Source organism: Cavia porcellus, unplaced genomic scaffold, assembly GCF_034190915.1.
Source record: "Cavia porcellus strain 051 isolate PalLab524CR breed Dunkin Hartley unplaced genomic scaffold, mCavPor4.1 scaffold_12, whole genome shotgun sequence".
Taxonomy (NCBI): domain Eukaryota; kingdom Metazoa; phylum Chordata; class Mammalia; order Rodentia; family Caviidae; genus Cavia; species Cavia porcellus.
The window spans coordinates 79,978,286-79,998,471 of record NW_026947495.1 but is presented as its reverse complement, the minus strand read 5'-3'; the positions used below and the strand labels follow the sequence as shown (position 1 = coordinate 79,998,471).

General features: G+C 42.4%; 1 long non-coding RNA gene across 3 annotated transcripts in view; it reads left to right on the top strand.

Moving 5' to 3' along the window:
* LOC134478341 (uncharacterized) overlaps positions 1–20,186 on the top strand; it is a 98,403-nt gene that overhangs the window by 51,690 nt on the left and 26,527 nt on the right. Inside the window, exons 1-3 of one of the 3 annotated variants that reach the window (XR_010050939.1) lie at positions 2,118–2,505; positions 4,472–4,580; positions 8,073–8,238. This is a non-coding gene — a long non-coding RNA (uncharacterized LOC134478341). Of the gene's footprint in view, positions 1–2,103; positions 2,506–4,471; positions 8,239–20,186 lie in introns of those variants that run through there. The other 2 variants (XR_010050938.1, XR_010050937.1) reach the window with 2 other exon arrangements.

Below are 20,186 nucleotides of genomic sequence, written 5' to 3'. Positions count from 1 at the left end.
TAACTTGTCCACAATTGCAAAAATTTGTTATGATGACTTTTAAACAAAGTCAAGCATTTCTGGGGGAGAAAGTAGAAAGGATTCTCTTGCAGAAAGGAGGGGGGCGGTGCTTTTCTTCTTGAAGCAGGGGAGCGGGGACCTTCTGGCTCCTCTCTTGACGTCCGGGATGTGACATCGTTGTGTCTAGGTCATTCACGCAGTGGTTTTGGGGTGTGGAAAGTGGCTCCGTTCCCTTCCATCTATTAAAGTTCTCTGATTCCATACTCAACAGCACTTGTGCCTAAATGTTTAAATTCTCCCGATGGAAAGGCACAGTTGTCACAAAGATACAAGTGAGAGAAACTCCTGATCTGCTAGATGTCTGGTACAAGTTCCTGTTCTCTAAAATCAAAGAATGAACTTTAGGAACAACGGAGGTTAAGAGCATAATATATTTATTGAGAGGAAGAAAGCTTCTGTCTGGGAGAGACCGAAGGGGTCCCAAGTGGGTTGCCAAAGACCCCACTTTTTCGAGTAACTTTTATAGAGCACGAGGTGAAGTGGGTCCAAGGTGGGGAGAACTGGGAGCTCGCATGGCAGATGGGCATGAGGTGGGACAGACCAATAAGGACACCCCATGGGGTGTGGTCAACCAATAAGATTACGAGTGTAGCTGTTCAGGTAAAATCGATTAAGTTGGGATCAAATGGGGAGGACAGTCACATAGCAAACAGCTGTGAATACAGAATACAGACTTTAGGGGCTGGGGATTTAGCTCAGCGGCATAAGCCCCTGCCTTGCAAGTGTGCGGTTGTGAGTTCAACCCCTGGTACCAATAAAAATGACAAAAACAAAAAAAGTAGAGAATACAGACCTTGCTGGTCAGGGGCTGGGTTAATGGCTCCTTCTGGCTTCCTCAAGGTGATGGATGCCTATGTAGATTACCAGTCCCTGATGTTTATTTTTAGGGTGGGGTGCATTTGTTTTGGCTTTTGTCTTGAGGTCTGGCCCACAGCAGAGGAGTCTCCTCCAAGGCTGCAAGGTATCTGGCCTTCTGCACTGGCTCCTTCCGGGCCCAGCCCTGTCTGACTGCCCAGAATATTTCTCTCAAGCTCAGCTGCCTGTGACAAGAGCCAGAAAGCCCTGGTTAGTAAGCCCACCTGGCACGTCAGCGGAACTTGTTCTGTGGGCTCCTTACCAGCTTTTTCAGTCCCAACACTGTCCGACTTCCTTTATCTCCCGCTGATGCTGCTCCAGCCCCCTTTTGTCACAGAGCTGTTCCTCACTGAGAAATCCTGTTACCGGCTGCACCCATCAGGACGTTTCCATAAGAGCTTGGGAAGTTTTCCAAGCAGAGGGTGTTGATGCCATTTATGTCTTTTCGGTGGTGTGAAATTCTGTCCACCCCAGCAGTCACACTGGGAAATGCTGTGTAAGGCCCGTCCTAAATAACTGCCTGGCACAGTGGGACACTTGGGGAAAATAATTCTTCTTGTTAATTTCCACAAAAACAGAAAAAGGTGTCCTGGACGAGCCGTCCTGCCCTTGACTGATCTTTTGACCCCCAAAGACCCTTTCAACTCCACAGAATTCTCTTTCAGGAGCAGGCAGAGTGATCACGGATGTCTCTCATAAAATACACTTCATGCTTTTCCTGTGTCAGCAGCTCTTAGATTACACACCAGCTGGCACCTGGCTGTCAGCAGGTCCTGCGGGTCATAATTTCCTAGTGTTGGAGTTCATGTGATAGCCTGCTCTCAAATGGCTTTACTCGAGACGATCTTATTTTGCCCCTGGTTGCCTCCCAAGGTTATCTCCTGATAACACATCCATCTCGTTTTTTACAGCCTTCAGCTCATAGCTTGAGGTGCGCATTAAAACTGTGAGACAGAAAACTGGGAAAAAAAATATGTGGAGTTCGCAGCCCTCCTTTCATATGAACATAATAGGAGGAAATCGCCCGCAAGGCTGCTTTATCCTGTGTTCTCTCACTGTGTCACTCACATTCAGCTGCGTTGGAGGAGGCTAAACGGTGACCGTGTTTCTCTGGGTGCTCGGCCGTGGTCTCCGAGACACAGAGCAATCATTCTCTGCTGAGAGACCGTTTCTCTAGCTAATGCCCTACCTGGCCACTCATTTGACAATTTCACAGGCAGGACACGTGAGGAAGGACAGTCTTATTATGCATATATGTGAGGACACACACACACACGTAACATACTTAGACATATTAAAAACGTCTAAGCACTTTTCTCCTTTTACGGAATCACTGCAACCCATTCACAGTATGTAAATTTCACAACGGATACCACTGAGGATTCAGAAGGTTCCATGCGTTACCCAGAGCTGTGGAACTATGTCCTTTAGAATCTTGTTTAAAACAGTGATTCTGTTCCCCCCTTCACAACATCGCTGCTCTTCTCGGCATTAGGGTAACTTCAGCGTTTTAAAATAGAAGCTTTAAATGACAGACAGTCATGGAAATTCGTCAGTGCACTGGGAATGCAACTACCAGTCAGAGTGCGGGTAAGAATTTGCAGAGCGTTTGCCAGAATACAGTGTGGGGAGAGGAGGGCACGAGAGGGGCCTGGGGCGTGAGAGAGGAGGCGCGGTGTGCTGGGGGGCCAGGCTGGGGTGCACTGTCACCCACAGGGTGTGCAGTGGGAGGCGGCAGGCGGCCTAGGAAGCTGCTGGGGGAGAGAGCAGGACAGCTCCGGAGACCGGCTCGCCAGCCTCCCTTGCTGTGGTTACAGGAAGCTACTTTTCACTATTTTCTCAATGAACAATTCATACCCATAATGCTGAGCGTCTTGCACAATCCAAACCTAACCACCTCACCCAAGCCCCGGCCTTCCTTTATTCTCCTTCATTTTTGTTTAAACAGTGGACTGGTCAGGAGAGACACCTTTCACACCAAAATGATAAAATATCCACTTAAAAGTAACCTTTTTCTCTATTTGCCCCTACAGATTATAGGCACTCTGCTGGTGGCTGTTGAAGATGTTTTGAGTGTGCTGACTTTGCTTATGGCCATTCCTTGCTCAGGCAACAGTTGAGCCACGATTTTAAGATGAATTTCCAACACTTAGAGTTTTAGATTAAAAAAAAAATCTAACAATCGCAAGTTAGTTTCTAGGATTTCCTGTTTCCTTTTCATAGAGACACGCTGATGGTCTGAGTGAAGCATAAGCCTTCAGAACAAGAATAAGATAAAAGTGTTCATTTACCTTCATTTACCTCCTCTAATAGAGGAGCAAAAAATTTTAGCATTCAGTCACAAGACTGTGCATGAACAAATAGATTTCATAAATAGAAAATGATTAAATAGTGTACTTAGCTGTGAATGGATAAGTACTTAATGAAGTGTTTTATCCTAAGCATACTCTTTGAGGATAAACACTGGTTATCACAGTAAGTGTTGATCAAAATTTTGTTCATATTAGGTGTTGGGCTGGGGTTTGTTTGTTTTTTGCTTCTTATTCAAATTCTGTATGTGCCCCCTCCCCACCTTTTTGCTGGTTTCAAAATCATTCTTTTGTTTCTAATGTTGATTTTTTTCTTCTTTTTGAGGTTGGTTATGCATTTATAATATTTATAAAATTGTAACTGATATATTAAAATATTCTACATACTAACTGAGTGCCATACCAAGTTTCTGCCCAGGTGTGCATTATCTAATGCTTAAGTCAGATAAAACATTTCTGTCCTCCCAAACATTCATCACTTATTTACAGTGAAAGCATTCAGAATTCTGCCTCGTAGCTTTCCCAAGTACATAGTTGTTATCTGTGGTCGTCCTACTGGGCACTGGTACATGGACTTCTGAGCTCCAATTGATGGAGCACCCAACCCTCAGCCTTCCTCATCCCTTCGCCCCGATCCTCCTGTTCTCTGTGACTGTCAGTCCACCTGCAATTTCTATGGGATCAACTCTTTTAGATTTCACATATGTATGAGATCGTGCAGTGCTCGTTTTTCTGTGCCTGGTTTATTTCACAATGATCCTCTGTTCAAAAAAATTGTTACACAGTGATCTTCAGATCATTATAACACAACGATCTTCAGCTTTAAAGAAATGTTCATTGCTGGGCATGGTGGCACCCTCCTGTAATCCCAGCACTCAAGAGGCTGGGGCAGGAGGATCATGGCGAGTTCAAGACCAGCCTGGGCTACAAAGTGAGCTCAAGGCCAGCCTGAACTGTACCCTGTCTCCAAAAGACAAAAAACAAAGTTCATAGGATACCTACTGTGCTAAGCATTTTCTAGAGTGTTGGTAGGAGCCAGAGCCAGCTTAGTGTATACATAGATGTCCCCTCAAAGCCTCATGTGATTTGAGGCGTGGCTGTAAGGAGGTATCAGGATCGCAGGGTGCTCTACCCTTCAGTGGATCAGTCCACTGGCGAGTTTACAGTTGAATGTGCTGTTAGAAGGTTGGGCCTCACAGAAGAGGTCACGAGGGGCCTGGCCTGAGAGGTTTTCTCTTCCTCCACAGCACCCTCCCCCTCTGCTTCCTGGTCTCCATGATGTGAGTACCTTTTCCTCCACCATGCTCCTTGGCCCCACCATCCCACCTTGAAGCCGGCCAACTGCGGACCAAAACTGTGAGCCAAAACAAATCTTTTCTACTTTACATTGCGGATGTATCGGCAACAAAGAAAGTGACTAAGATAGCCTTGCTCAAAATAGCGACTGTAATAAACTCCTGTGGGGTCTGAAATAAGACATAGCAAGGCTGCTAGGGATGGTGAGAGCTGGGAGACCAGGCCTCGGGAGTCTGTGTGCACTGTGGGCACTCTGCTGCTGCAGACAGAGCAAGCTGGTCTCACAGGAGGGCAGGAGACAGAACGAGAGAGGCCACACATCTCCTGAGGGGGAAACAGACATAAAAACAGAACTCTTCCTAATGTCTCCCGAGCGCCAGGTCCCAAGAGTCTCATACATAACCCGGAGCCTGTACTTAGATTTCCACATGATCTCGCTACTTGTCTTGACAATAACTTTCTTGTTAAGTGCTTTTCAGTGCTTCTCTGTTCCCCGTCAGCAAAACGTCTCTGCCTAAGGTGGCGGCTATGGTCTGAGCTCTGAAAGATCGTGCAAGAGTCCGAAGATGACTTAGGGACAGTTCTTGCTCCTAAAATTCTTGGAGTGAGGTGGAAAGCATAGGGCAAGGTGGAAAACACTTCAAAAATAATACAGGGCAGACCGTGTAAAAGACTGTAAGGAATAATAAAAGGAAAATAAAAGAATGTCTTGTTCAGATTGGATACATCTGAGATTTTCTAAATAAGGTAAACTTTTCACTGGACATTAAACAATATTAGGGTTTCAAAAGTAAGGACAAGTGGGGAATCATGTCCTAATGCAAAGAAAAAGTATCAGCAAACACAATGGCAGAAAAAGGCAACTCTCTAAAGAACAATTGTTCTGAAATGATTTTATTGTGCAGTACATGTAAGTGGGAACATTTAAGAGGAGACAGAATAAGTATAATTATGGCACAGGGCATGGAACATAGAACTTTTGTGTAGCCTTATGGAGAAGCTTTGGGTTTTTGTTTTTTTGTTTTTTCTCTTTCTTTCTTGGTTTCTTTGTTTTTCTTTGTTTCTTTCATTGCTGGGGATCAAACCCAGGGCCTTTAAGGACGAGGCAAGCACTCTACCACGAAGCTACATCTCTAGCCTCATAGAGATCTTTAATTTCAGGAATTATTTTTTAATGTGAGCCTGTAATAAAATTCAGTATCTAGTTTTCACCAGAAGTAGAGAAAGTCAAAGTAAGACAGCAGTAAAAAAAGGCTAATTATTAGAGGCTTGATCATAGACAGCTGCAAAAGGCCTCCAAGAGATTTTTCTGGATTAAAAACTGGAGCAAGAGTCAAGAGAATCAGTTTACTAGCAAACTAGTTCCAAGGTGGCACTGGACAAGGCTGATGACGGAATCCTCGGAAGAGATGGTCCAGGAGGAGGGAAGGAGATGGAGTGCAGAGTTTAAAGCATGTGAAAAAGCAGAAATTTGGGAACGGCAAGAAAGAGTGAACGGAATTGATCTCCAGGTTCCAAAGGAACACGGTTATAAAATACCTGGAACAAGGGATCTGCCTTTGTGGTAAAGGAAGAATTTCTTCAGGTCACAGAAATGGCCAGCATATGAAGGTGACCCAGTACGCTCTTGAAGGTTAGACCGGTATCTGGGGCACTCCGTGGACGCTTCCTTGGGTCTCAGCTTTGTTTAGATACCCTAGGAAAGAAAATTCCTTCCTGACCTAACCCCTGTGAAGGATATCAAGCCCAACCAAAGTAAATCTCAGAGGTCTATGTTTCTGAAAAAGAATTAGTGCCTTTGAAAGTGAAAAGTGTTATTCTTTTTCCCCTTAATAGACCATGATAAATTTATAAATGGATGTCAAGTGCTCCAGCAGTCTAGGGTTTAAAATATCAATCTATGGACCGTATAATTTATGGAGCACTTGCTGCAAATCACTTGACCCATTTCTGCCTTTTCCAAGAGACTTAAATAATTACTTGGTGCGTGGCGGTGCTTAAAGCACTCAGAAATTATTCAACAAAGTGTGTTTATATGCTGTAGGCCAGGAGGGAGTCAAGTGTTGATACGAGAGACAGTCATTAAAAGAAGATATTCCTCTATGGCCTCTAAATTCATGGTTTTCTCCTCCTGGGACATAACAGTAATTTCTCATAAAAGTAACCTCAAGTATGAGCTGACTCATTGTGTTCTCTCTTGGGTGCAAAACAAAAAAGACTGCACTATGTTATTCTGGTATTTCATGTTATTTGGAAAATTGTCTAATACTTGCAAAAGTTAAAATATTACATGATATAAACAATTAAGAGCTCTATGAGCCAGGAAAATGATGAACACGTCAAATATTCTAGATGTTTCCAATCAAAATAATGTATCAAAATATAAAAAGCAACCTTATCACTAATAAAATTAGGGAAGGGGCAAATCTTTTATCATAGACTATGAAAACCATCTGCCAGCCAGTACTGATTTCCTTATCTGAATACACATTTCACAAAGAATCTTAAACTAGAAGGGTCTGAAGGGCTGGCTGGCAGTATTTTGTTCAGAAGACAGAAATGAAAGAGAAATACTATGCACATCGCGCCATGCAAATGACTTGCTATAACGGAGAAGGTGCCAGCTTTGTAACCAGAGCCAAGGTTAACCTCCCTTTTTTGAGCAGCAGAGGCATTGAGAAATCACATAATCTCTCAAGTCTCCATTTCTGTTTTTGTAAAGTAGAAATCAGACACACATATCCTTTCACCAGGTTGTTTTAATGATTATATAACATCGACAAGGCTGGAAATTTAGCACAGTGTGAGCACTGTAAATATTAGTCCCATACTCTTTCCATGCACTGCATCACCCCGCCAGGATCCAGCCCACAGCAATCATGCTGCAGAACCAGGTAATCTGAGCTACGGGAACTCAACTCAAGAGTCACATTCTCTACAAGGCTTCTTTTAAATCTGTGGTGTGCAAAATACAGCTTCAGTTAGAAACAAAAGGCTCAATAGGAAAGTAGGGGTTATTTTAGATAACAATGAGTTGACATTCTCAATAATTCAAGAGTCAGGGAAAGTGACAGTTTTCTATTGCTGTTATTTATTTAAAATATAAGCCATAGTTATAACTTAGAAACAATCACAACTGACCTGTCTTTCTAGGTTCTATAGAAGCCTACCGTTACAGTTTAGATCTAGGATGTTTCCCAGCAGTCTTCTGGGCTTAGGAGGAGGCCTCTGGAATATGATTGGATTGAGGAGGCCCCGCCCTCCTCCATAAACCAATCCTCCACCCCCACCCCGTGTGCTCATAGCCCAGTGTGCTGTTAGAAAGTACAGCCTGGTTGGAGGGCAGGTCACTGGGGGCGTGGCCTGTGTGGTGCTCCACCTCCCTGGCTCCTCCCCTCCCGCTGCTTCCTGACTGCCCAGGCTTGAGCTCCTCTTACTCAACCAGGGCCCGGCACTATCTTTATTTCTCCATGAAGTCAGGCGACTGCAGATGGAAACCACAGACCAAAGTAAACTTCTGTTCCTTTAAATTGTTAGGTGTTTTTTTTTCAGCAACGAGAAAGTGACTGACAAGAAATGTGTAAATTATTCTCCAACGATTTTGAGAAATCTCATCCATATTTACCCAACGTAACACGACTTGGGAGCCATGTATGTGCCTGTTCGCATCACAAGACAAATAAGCATTATGAAAGAGAGCAATGCCACAACCTAAGAGGTGAGCTACAGGAGTACACACACCTAGAAATTTCTGCAGACCAATCTGAAGATGTCATTTCTCCCTGAGGCGGTGTTAGGGTTTGTGTCTAGACGCCCCCCACATCCTCATGTGGTAGTAGGACTCTTTTTTGGAGGTGTCTGACTCTGTGTGATTGCAGTGTAATGCCGGGACTCAGGGTGCTGGGGTTCAGGGTGGGTGAGTGCTGGGCCAGTCCACTGAGTGGATCGGCACTGCCCAGATCCCAGTGGTCTGGATGCTGTAAGGGACAGAAGGAGGCCTGTCTTGCTAGTTCTCTCATGGCTTCCACCACCATGAACTGTTGCCTCTCTGCTGTGTGCTGCCCTGCCTTGAATCCAGCCGACAGTGGACTGAAACTTCCACAAACCGTGAACTAAATAAACCTTTTGTCCTCTAAGCTAGGTTGTTGGGTCTTTTGTCTCAGCCAGAGAAAACTGGCTAAGACATAGGGTCAATTTTAAAAGCTATATGATTTTCACCAGCCTCCACTGTGTGTGGGACACAGATCACAGACTGTCGGTGCTATAAGCACCCGTCTAAAGGCCTTCACGACACAGAAATTCTGACTCTCACAGCCCGTATCTGACTTTGATTCTCTAAAACAGAGGAGCTTGCAGGACCCTGCAGTGAAGGGGGAAAGTGTTTTCCTTTTTCAGAGAAGAAAGTAACTCTTGTTCTGTTCATCCCATCTGCGTGTATTAAAACATTTTTGAAAAAATGCAGAGCCAGGGATTAGTCATGTTCTAAAGAACACAAGCAGAAACAACATGAAGAGTACAGAAACACATCCAAATAAGTGTGTGTGTACAAAGTAAGTAAATTGCAGCTGACTGCAATAATGGAGCTACCCCTGGGGAGACAAATGGGTTCACCGTTTGACTAGCATCAATCACCACTGCCCCATTTGTCCTGGTTATTTTACACACATGGCAGTCCTCCTGCCTCAGCCTCCTGAATGCCGAGGTGACAGGCATGTGCCACTATGACCGGTGTGATAGGTTTATATAATGAATTGGTTTCTATAGTTTACATCAGTTCCTCTGCCCTCTGTTCTTCATAAAAGTCGGCATCACAGATAGAAGCCTTGTTGATAGAGACCCACTTTACTAATGTTTATTTCTCTTGGAAAGAATACTTGATGGACAGAGGTGCCCGTGTCTGACTTTAGGAGGCACGTGCCTCCGTTTCCACACTTACCCTGATTTGAGAGGGCCCGGACACACACAGTCCCTGTCCCCTTCCCCGGACCCCTGCTGGAGTCCCGTGCGCATCTTCGGCCTGTGACTTCCCCTGCTCGTGAAGGGCCAGGGCTCGGCCTCCTCCACCATTTTTCTCTGGACAGCCAACCCTTCCCTGGACGGTTTGGTGCAGACAGGCAGCGTCAATGCTTGCACACTTCCTGCCGTCTATTGTCCGTGAAAGGAGTGGGCGGACACCCTGGCCACTCCAGAGGCCTCAGAGAGGCCTGGCCTTCTCACTGTCCTTTCTTTGCCTCTGTCCTGGCCCCGTCCATGTCTCTCTGCACTCACTGTGCAGTTCCTGGCCCCTTGCCTGTGCTGGCAGAGGCCCAGGCCCTCCCTGACCTCCGTGGCACTTGGCACTTCTCTAAAAAGTCCCTGTCCCAGTTCCGAAGCAGTCATCAGGACTGTGTGGTCACTGCTCCTGGGCCTCTCAGGGGACAAAACTGGAAAACACATTTTCACATGGACAGATACAAATGAGGTCACACAGCTCACATTCAAAGTCACAGGAATTTTACTGCTTTGATTTGATATTATTCTGCTTTCTCTGAATATCTGGGTTCCTAAAAGTCTAACATTTGCTTGTTGTGTACTGATTTCGTGTGTGTTTCCACTCATGACAGGGGTTTTTGTTTTGTTACTATGATTATTATTATTATTATTATTGGGGGTGGTACCGGGAATTCAACTCACAACTCTCACTTGCAGGCAGGCACTTGTGCAGCTGAGCTTTGTCCCTGGCCCGTTTTTGTCCTTTCAAGACTGGATCTTTAAGAGAACCTATTCTCTGTGCTGATCTCTGTCCAGGGAGGTTTCTATGTGTAATCCCAAGGAGAAGTTGTTGGAATTCTAGTGAGTTAATTCCAATCTACCTCTTCCAGTGCAACCCCAGGCAAGAGTGATAGAGACACTAATGATAGAGGGGAAAGAAACTTCTGATCTACTAGATGCCCCCAGTAGAGATTTGTGTTCTCTAAAACTGAAAAATGAATTGTAGGCACAACAGAAGTAAAGAACAGGATATATTTATTGACAGAAAGCTTCTGTCTGACAGGGAGATAGAAGGGGTCCTCAGTGGGTGGCCGAGGACTCTGCCCTTTCCAGGGACTTTTGCAGAGCAAAACCATGAGGTGAGGTGGGTCCAGAGTGGGGAAAAAGGAACTTGCAAGGTGGGCATGCGGTGCGACAGACCTATGGTCAACTAATAAGATTATAATTACTCAGGTAAATTGATTAAATTGGGATCAAACTGATTAAGTTGGGATCACATGTAGCAAGGAGGTGTGAATGCAGAACAGTCTTTGCTGTCGAGGGGCTGGATTAATGACTCCTGGCTTTCTCAACATGATGGATGCCTATGTAGAATATCAGATCCTGAGGTTTATCTTCAGGGTGTGGCTGCATTTGTTGTGCCTTTTATCTTGGGATCTGGCCCACAGCAGAGGTGTGTGTCTCCTCCAGGGTTGCAAGGTATCTGGGCTTCGGCACTGGCTCCTTGGAGGACCCAACTCTGTCTGAGTGCCTATAGTATTTCTAAGTAATTAGGCTGCCTGTGACACTAAGGCATATATAGTTGTAGGGAGCTAAGGAGTCCTAAGTCCAGCCATGATGGTGATTCACTGAAACAAAAACCACACCCAGGGCCCAAAATGAGTTTTATGAATTCTCCATGAGGGGAGTGGCTTGGGGATGAGTGACAGAGAGAGTGGTGGGAAATATGTGACAGCCTGAGCTGGGCTAGACAGGAGATCTGAGATCACCTCTGCGATACGCAGAAGACAAGATATGCAGAGACAGCAATCTGCATAACACAACTGAGATAGTGTCTAATAATCTGGGATCAGTGCTTCAATTCTTTTGCCCTGGGAGGTCATAGCCTCTTTTTTGAGACTTGGTCCCAAGTCCCAGCTGACAGCATGGAGCATGCTCCATCTCACCTGGCTCAATCGTGTATTTTGGGAGTCACTGGGAGAGGTGACACTGACCTGTTGCTTTGCTTTAAAGATGACATAGCAGCTCCTCAGCCAGCCCAATTCCTATTGCTTAAAGCCAGCTGGAGGAACAAAGAAATAACCCAGCCAGCTCTGTACATAGCAGTACACGGAGACAGGGTCAAGTTTACCCACAGTGGAGACAGCTATTCTTTTCAAGGAGAGTCATCTGGGTGGTTTTCCACAGGTATTGCTATGCAGTTCAGCCTGGCCTTGAGCTCAATTTGGAGCCCAAACTGGGCTCAAATTCCCAATGATCCTCCTGCCTCAGCTTCCGAGTGCTGGCTTGCAAGTGTGCGCCACCACACCTGGCTTCACGATAGTCTTTTAAAAAGCAATGCCAATGTTGGCAGGTACAGTCCCATGGGAGGGAGTTCAGGATTTCTTTGTGCTTCATTTTGTCTTTATTGTAGGTCTCATTAGTAACATGAGGGCCTTAACATCACCGGAAGTCTGTGGTTTAGAATGAGGTTCGTTAGCTTCTTATTTGTATTTAGAAACTACCTTGCTGATCAAGAAAAGATGGCAGATAGATAACAGCAGCTACAGAGGCTCTCTGAGATATCCAGCTTAGATTCCAGGAATGGTGCAGTGTGGGGAGTCCTAAGCAGAGGGAGATATACATTGCTGACCAAAGAATGAACTAAGCTGAGAGAAACCAATTGGAAATGCAGTCCCAGTGCTACAATTGGAACAGCTAAAATCTTGGTGCTGCCACCTGAACTTGTATATTGAACTTGCTGCCACTGCCGTGCCTGAATTGGCGCAGCCGGGATGGCCCACTAGTTTCAACTCACTGGAGACACAAACACTCTGAGAGCGGGAATTGGTGAACTGAATTGAGAGCAGAGCTGGCGGGGAGCCCTGCATCGACCTGAAGTGAGTGAGAGGAACAGGGACCCTTCCCTTGAGGCTCCAACACAGGACATTCTGGGACTGGGCAAACTGGCCAGAACAAGGTGCTATAATGACTTCAGTCAGATATTCCCTTCTCAAGTAGGATTGGTGGGGAGCACTTGACCTAGGTAACACCATGGACTGAGGCCCAATAGGCTAGCCCAAATCAAGTCCCTGTGCCTGGCAGTGCACCCTAATACAGTGAAGCTTTCAGATACTGCAGTGGGTGGGACCACCTAGTCAGCGCACCTCAGACATACTGAAACTGACAAAGAAAGAAACTAGGCCTCCTATATATGCCTGTATGGGAGGAACAAAAAAATATAAGAAGAGGAGGCAACAAGAAAGGGTCCTCAGTCCCCAATCCTGAGAACACTGATTCATGAAAGGTAAATGCAAAAGAGAATGAGGACAGAAAACATGCAGTATCAGACATGGCACCAATAGACATAAGTGATATTTTCTGGACCTCATAGATGAGTTTAAAAAGTGAAGTATTTAACAAGTAAAGCAAAATAGGATAATTAAATAAATGCTAAACACCTCCCAAGAAAAAACAGATGGTAGAATGAAAGAATAAAAAAAGGGGAGAACTATTTGATGGAGAAAATAGAGAAAACATAGAATACATGAAGCAGGTTCAAAGAGATTACCAGGAAACTAAAAACTCTATTGAAAGCTGGCATAACAGCTTGAAAGAAACTAAGGATAGATTATCTGAACTGAAGGACAGGTTTGTAATGTAGGAACAGGAAAGGAAAAACTTCTGAAAAATAACAAGGAAACAAGCAGTAACAATACAAAGGCTAGAAGATGACCAGAGGATGTATAACTTAAGAATAAAGAATCTGAATGAAGAAGCAGGGGTACAAAAAAAGGAACTGCAAAGGCTATTCACAGAAATAATTAAGGAAAACTTCCCAAACATAGGAAAAGGAAAAGATGCTCAGATGTATGAGGCATACAGAACTCCAGCCACCTACAATCAAAACAGAGCTACACCCAGGCATATAATAATCAAGATTCCAGAAATCCAATATAAGAACAGAATATTAAAATCTGTCAAAGACAAAAAACAGATAATTTACAAGGGAACACCCATTAGAATTTCAGCAGACTTCTCGGCACAAACCATCAAATCTCAAAGAGTGTGGGGCAAAATAATCCAAGCCTTGAAAGGCAATAACCTCCAGTCAAGATTGATTGCACAATTGTCCCTAGAAATTAATGGATAAACAAGGTGCTTCCAAGATAAAGAGGCACTGAGAGAATTCGCAACCACCAATCCAACTCTACAGAGAATACCGCAGGATATTCTAAAGAGAGAGCAAAGTACCAGGATTCCAGAAACAGTGGCAGAGAGGCCACAATGAATGAAGCAGAAAGTAAAATGAAGAAGACAGACAACTAATGACAGAAAAAGAGCACAACAGAAATGAGGCAAAGAAGGTTGGATATAATTTCTAATATAGATGGCCTAGATACACTAAAAAAGAAAGAATTTCAGGCAGAGTGGATCAAGAGGTAGGGCCCACCAAGAGAAAATATTTACAGGAAATATAATTAGCCACCAAGAGGAAATTTTTACAGGAAATATAATTAGCCTGAAGAAGGTTATATAGACCAAAATCAAATATGAGAAAATGGAACTTGATGTGATAGGGAACCAGAGAGTAATAGGGGTAACTGGGCCAGTATTTATGGATAGGTTCAACAGACAGGCTTTAATAAATAAAGAAATATAAATCCAGCCCAGGAGTGAGAAAGTTTGGAAACAGGTAAAGAGCGGGTCCCCCCCCCCCAATATAAAACTGTGAGTGTTGGGGAGACCAAAAATATACAGTTCATTCTGGGGGAGTGAAGGGGGAGGAATAGTCTTTTTTAAAAAATAGCAGAAGATATACCTAATAGTGTATCAGGAAGTAAAATCCTTATTACTCGCACCACTCTGCTTGGTTGGAACTTGTTCCGTTCTAGTTTATATACAAGCACTGGATCTGAGGGCACAGACAGCTGTCCTGAAGATATCAGGACATAGCACAGTGGTCATCTTTAATTTCCTATTAACTCAATCAGGATACCTGTGTGACTTATACTGTTGTATTGTGACTGATCTTAGTTAAATCTGACTTGTTTGATTGCTGCTTATTATTGACAGATTTTACTCAAAACTGTTAGGTTGCTGGTATCAAGTTGAGGAATATAGACAACTTTATTGAAAATGACAATGATTCACCACGATATCCATTCTGATTTGATTACTACCTGTTTTTGTAGCTCTACACTATTTACAAAGTTGTATTACTATTAATTCTGTTATGTAGTGATATGTTCAGTTATACTTTATCTGATGATACACTCAATTCTTTTGATGATAATAAGAAACAGCACAGTGACCATGGTAGAACTCCTTATACAGCAGTTTTATATCTTTTTAGTTTTATGTGTCTATAGGAAAATGTTTAGTTCTGTCCTGCTTTGTTCTGTCTCTCCCTCTAATATAGAAAGGATAGAAATACATGTTAAGACTCATGCTTGCGTAAAACTTATAAACAGTCTATGAGAACTGATCTTGTGACACATGATGAAATGAACAAATACTTTGAAGGAAAGAAAGGGGCACTGCACTACCCAGTGCTGATTCTGGAGTGTTATTACATGAAATCGAAAAATATTATTAATCTTTGTTTTAATCTAATAAGTTTTGTTAGGTCCCAACATAAATGAAGATATGGATAAATATGTACAAGTCTAAGTGTATAGGATTGACAGCCATATTCCTTAGTTTTTGTTGGATAGTTGAACAGAACTTGTTTGCAGTCTCCCTGGTTGAATTCCCATTTATATGTTCCACTTTTGTAGCTTGAACAACTATTTGTGAGGGGACAATATGTATATATCAACTAGTGATTTGTTACTGTTTATTTCTTTTCTTTGAAAGTATTACTATTTCTGCCCATTTTCTATTTTGTTTTGTCTTTCTTTAAATAATAATAATAATAAAAGAAACTACCTTGTTGTTTCCCATTTGTGATTCTTGTTCTTATGTGATGTATGTATGGTTTCCAAACTGAAGCCATAATCCAAGGTCAAGCACTGTCACTGTCTCTTGCCCTCTGTCTTCTCCCTGTGACCAAAGATAATCATTCTTGTTGCTTTTTAGTCTACCTTTGCATGGTATGTTTTTAAAAAAATATTAATACACAATCACAATTCACACATGCTTGCCATCGCTTCTTGCACAAGAAGAAAGTTGCAGTGTACGTGCTTCTCCGTCTTGTCTTGTTCCTTAACAATACATCTTGGAGAGCCCTCAAAGCTTTTAGAGACCTGTTCTATGGCAGTACCATCATCACGGCCTAAATGGCTGGCTTAGCACTTGGGAGGCTAAGCCAAGAGGATCAGTTCGTGAGTTCAAGATCAGACTGAACTATGTAAGGAGACTCTGTCTCAAAATACTTAATAAATAAATAAAAATGGTTGGTTTTTAATAGCTTAAAAATAATTTTCTAATATTTTTGCAAGTAGTCTACTATTCCTAAAAAGTACTTTTTGCTTTTGTGCATGATGGTTACTTCCCATTGAAGGCTTTAAAACTAAGTCAGTGCTGTGCCTTTCTAGACACTTCTCCTTCTCAAGCTCAAAATAGCAACTCTCATGCAGAAATATGAGTGTCCACAGTGAAAAAGATGAAACTCTTTAAACTGAAGCAGAAATTTTTAGTTGGTATTTCTCAGCGCTGTGCATTGAAAAGTGTCCTGTAATCTTCAGATTACAGCTCACCGGAACATAAGTAGAAAATTATCTCTTTAAAGAAACATTAAACACTCCTTGTAAGTTTTGGTAGTGCTGAAAACTTGTAAAAACATATCACAAATTTGAACACTAAATGCTTTAAATCAAACAATCAAAATACTTCTCCATTTCTTCTGTCAATACAGCTATGGCACAAATTTTGAGAGTGCAAACTCCAAGGAAAATCACTGCACACACACACGGCACAACACTGCACCAAATGAACTTGTCAAAGAAGCAGGATTCACCAAGGATTTACCTTCAAACAGCACAGCCAGTGGAGAGTGGATGTGTGGCTGGGGCTTCCAAGCCCCTGGGAACTGGCTGCCCTGGATTTAACATTTCTGCTGATCCAGCTGAGGATTTAGCTCAGTGGCATAAGAACCTGCCTGGCAAGCGCAAGGTCATGAGTTCAATCCCCCTGCCAAAAACAAACAAAAAAACAAAGGTAAAAAAAAAAAAAAAAACATTTCCACTGATCCAGAGAATCTTTAAAGAAAGCTGCCAAAGTTCACGTATAATTTTTAAATTCTGAAAGACTTGCTAAGGACAATATATGTAAAAACTACAATAAACACAGCACAAATGTTTAAGTGATTTGTTCTTGCAAAGCCCAGCAGTAGGAAGTGTGTATTTTCCATTAGAAAACCCTAAAAGGGGAGAACATGGTGGATAGATAACAGCAGCTATGGAGGCTCTCTGAGATAGCTGACTTAGAACCCAGGAATGGTGCAGTGTGAGGAGTCCTAAGCAAGGGGAGATATACCCTGCTGACCCAGGAACAAACTAGGCTGAGAGAAACCTACTGGAAATGCAATCCTGGTGCTATAACTGGAACAGATAAAGCGCCGAAGCTGGAACCTGCGCCTCCGGAAACCGTGATTTGAATTTCCTGCCACTGTTGCTGCATCTGAATCGGCATAGAAGGGACAGAGATGCGAAAGCTCTGAGAGCAGGAATCAGTGAATGGAGTTGAGAGTGGGACTGGTGGGGAGCCCTGCATTGACCTGCAGTGAGTGAGAGAAATGGGGACCCTTCCATAGACTAGGAGGCTCTGACAGAGGACATTCTAGGATCAGGCAGACTAGCCGGAACAGGACGCTGCAGTGACTTTAGTCGCATATTCCCCTCTCAAGTAGGATTGGTGGGGAGCGGTTAGCCTGGGTGATGCTGCAGACTAAGACCCAGTAGGCTAGCCCAAACCAGGTCCCAGCACCTGGTGGTGCACCCTAGCAGTGAAGCCTTCAGTAGGCTGACTTGGAGGGGTGGGCCCAGCAGAGGCTGCCCAGGTCTGTGTCTACCTAGTACACTGCAGTGGGTGGGAACACCTAGCTGGCAGATTCAAACAAACTGTAACCCACAAAGATAGAAACTGGGCCTCCTGTATACGTTTATATGGAAGGAACAAAACGTATGGGAAGAGGGCGCAACAAGAAAGTGTCCTCGGCCCCCAATCCTGAGAACACTGATCTAGGAAAGGTAAATGCAAAGGTAGAATGAGGACAGCAAACATGCAATATCAGACACAGCAACAATAGACATAAAGCGGTATTTTCTGGACCTCATAGATGAGTTCAAAAGTGAAGTATTTAACCAAGTAAAGCAAGATATAAATAGAATAATTTAAAAAAAATGCTAAACACTTCCTAAGAAAAAAACAGATGGTAGAATGGAAGAATAAAAAAGGGGGAGAATTGTTTGATGGAGAAAATAGAGAAAATATAGAATACATGAAGCCGGTTCAAAGAGATTACCAGGAAACTAAAAACTCTATTGAAAGCTGGCATAACAGCTTGAAAGAAACTAAGGATAGATTATCTGAACTGGAGGACAGGTTTGTAATGTAGGAACAGGAAAGGAAAAACTTCTGAAAAATAACAAGGAAACAAGCAGTAACAATACAAAGGCTAGAAGATGACAAGAGGATGTATAACTTAAGAATAAAGAATGTGAGTGAAGAAGCAGGGGTACAAACAAAGGAACTGCAAAGACTATTCACAGAAATAATCCAGGAGAACTTCCCTAATTTAGCAAAAGATAAAGATAGATGTATGAGGCATACAGGACCCAGCCACCTACAACCCAAACAGAACTACACCCAGGCATATAATAATCAAGATTCCAGAAATCCAATATAAGAACAGAATATTAAAAGCTGTCAGAGACAAGAAACAGGTCACTTACAAGGGAACACCCATTAGAATTTCAGCAGACTTCTCGGCACAAACCATCAAATCACAAAGAACGTGGGGAGAAATAATTCAAGCTTTGAAAGATAATAACCTCCAGCCAAGACTGATATATCCTGCACAACTGTCCCTAGAAATTAATGGAGAAACAAGGTGCTTCTAGGATAAAGAGGAACTAGGGGAACTTGCAACCAGCAATTCAACTCTACAGAGAATACTGCAGGACATTCTAAAAAAGAAAAATACCAAGATTCCAGAAACAGTGGCAGAGAGGCTACAATGAATGGAGCAGAAAGCAAAATGAAGAAGACAAACTGACAACTAATGACAGAAAAAGAGCTCAACAGAAATGAGGCAGAGAAGGTTGGATGGTAGGAACAGCTATTTAGGAGAAAACAAGACATCATAATAGCTAGTGCTGATTTAATATAATCTTGCTTTGAAGTCCCATCAAACTTTTGTTCTTCTGTCTCAATCGGTCTTAACATGTTGTATCTTATTGGATTTTATTATATGTGATAATACAAACAAAAACTTTTATAGACAAGGAGATTATACAGAAACCATTGTTCATTTTCTGTTAGTTGGTTCTAAATACCCTGTAATACTGTCATTCTCTTGAATGGCTTTACAATGTCTTGATATGTTTGATGCTACAGTATTCGAAGTTATACTCAAAGATTTCAAGGAAAGAGACACTATGGTAACTACTTTTATGTCGGGATATCTTATGGTGAAAAACTATTTCACTTAAATGGTTATGTTTTGACCTGTGCTGTTTTGTCGTTATGCCCTCTTTTATCTCAATCTGCTTTTTTAATTATTTACTTTTTTATTTTTATCTTTTTAATTAAGGGGAAAAATAAATACAAAATAGCAGGATATATAATAGTAACCAAAAAAACAAAAACAAAAACAAAAAAAAAACAAACCTACAAATGGCCCTTACCAAAGGGTTTAGAAAATGACCCATTCCCAGGCACTAATCATACCTACAGTGCACACTTGGCATAACTACTCTGGGTGATTCCTTTTTTTAAAAAAAGAGAGTAAAACTAAACAACAAAACAGAATAAAGTAGATCAGAAGAAAACAATATAAGTGACACAGATTTCAAAGCAATAATAGGATACCTACCATAGTTACCATAATGTCTTTTGTTTTCTTCCAAATAGTTATCCATATCTTCACACACAATTAATTCATACAAAACAAAATGGTATTAAACTGATCAGAACAGGGTGATGAAGGCATTACAGGCCTTCAAAACCAGACAACAGGAAAATCAACAATGGCTGCCGTAATGTCTCTTGTTCTCATTCAAATTAGCTGTCCATCCCTTTATGTATGTTGAAATTGAACAATACAAAACAGACTAAGACCACCCTGAACAAAGAATAACAGCATTGCTGGATTTCACAGCATGACGATACGGAATCCACAATGGATACCATAATGTCTCTTTTTCTTCAAAGTAGCTGTTCATTTCATCACGTATAATATAATCGATTCTCATTAACTGTGTAGGGCAAGTTCTACACATGTACAAGCCTCTACATGTATACCTATCTTTTCTGTATTAGAGTAAAACACAAAACAAAACAAATGACTAAAAAAACACAAAACAAAAGAGACAAATAAATAACAATAGCAAAGAGCCCAAAACAATGATGATATAGGCCTTCAAAACAAGTTGGTAGGAGCATAACTAGGGTTGTTATTTTACATAACGTTCTTTAAGGGTTCCTCAGATCACCAGACACTAATATGCAAATTGTTCCAATCCTATGAATGTTAGCTGTTTTGTTCCAAGA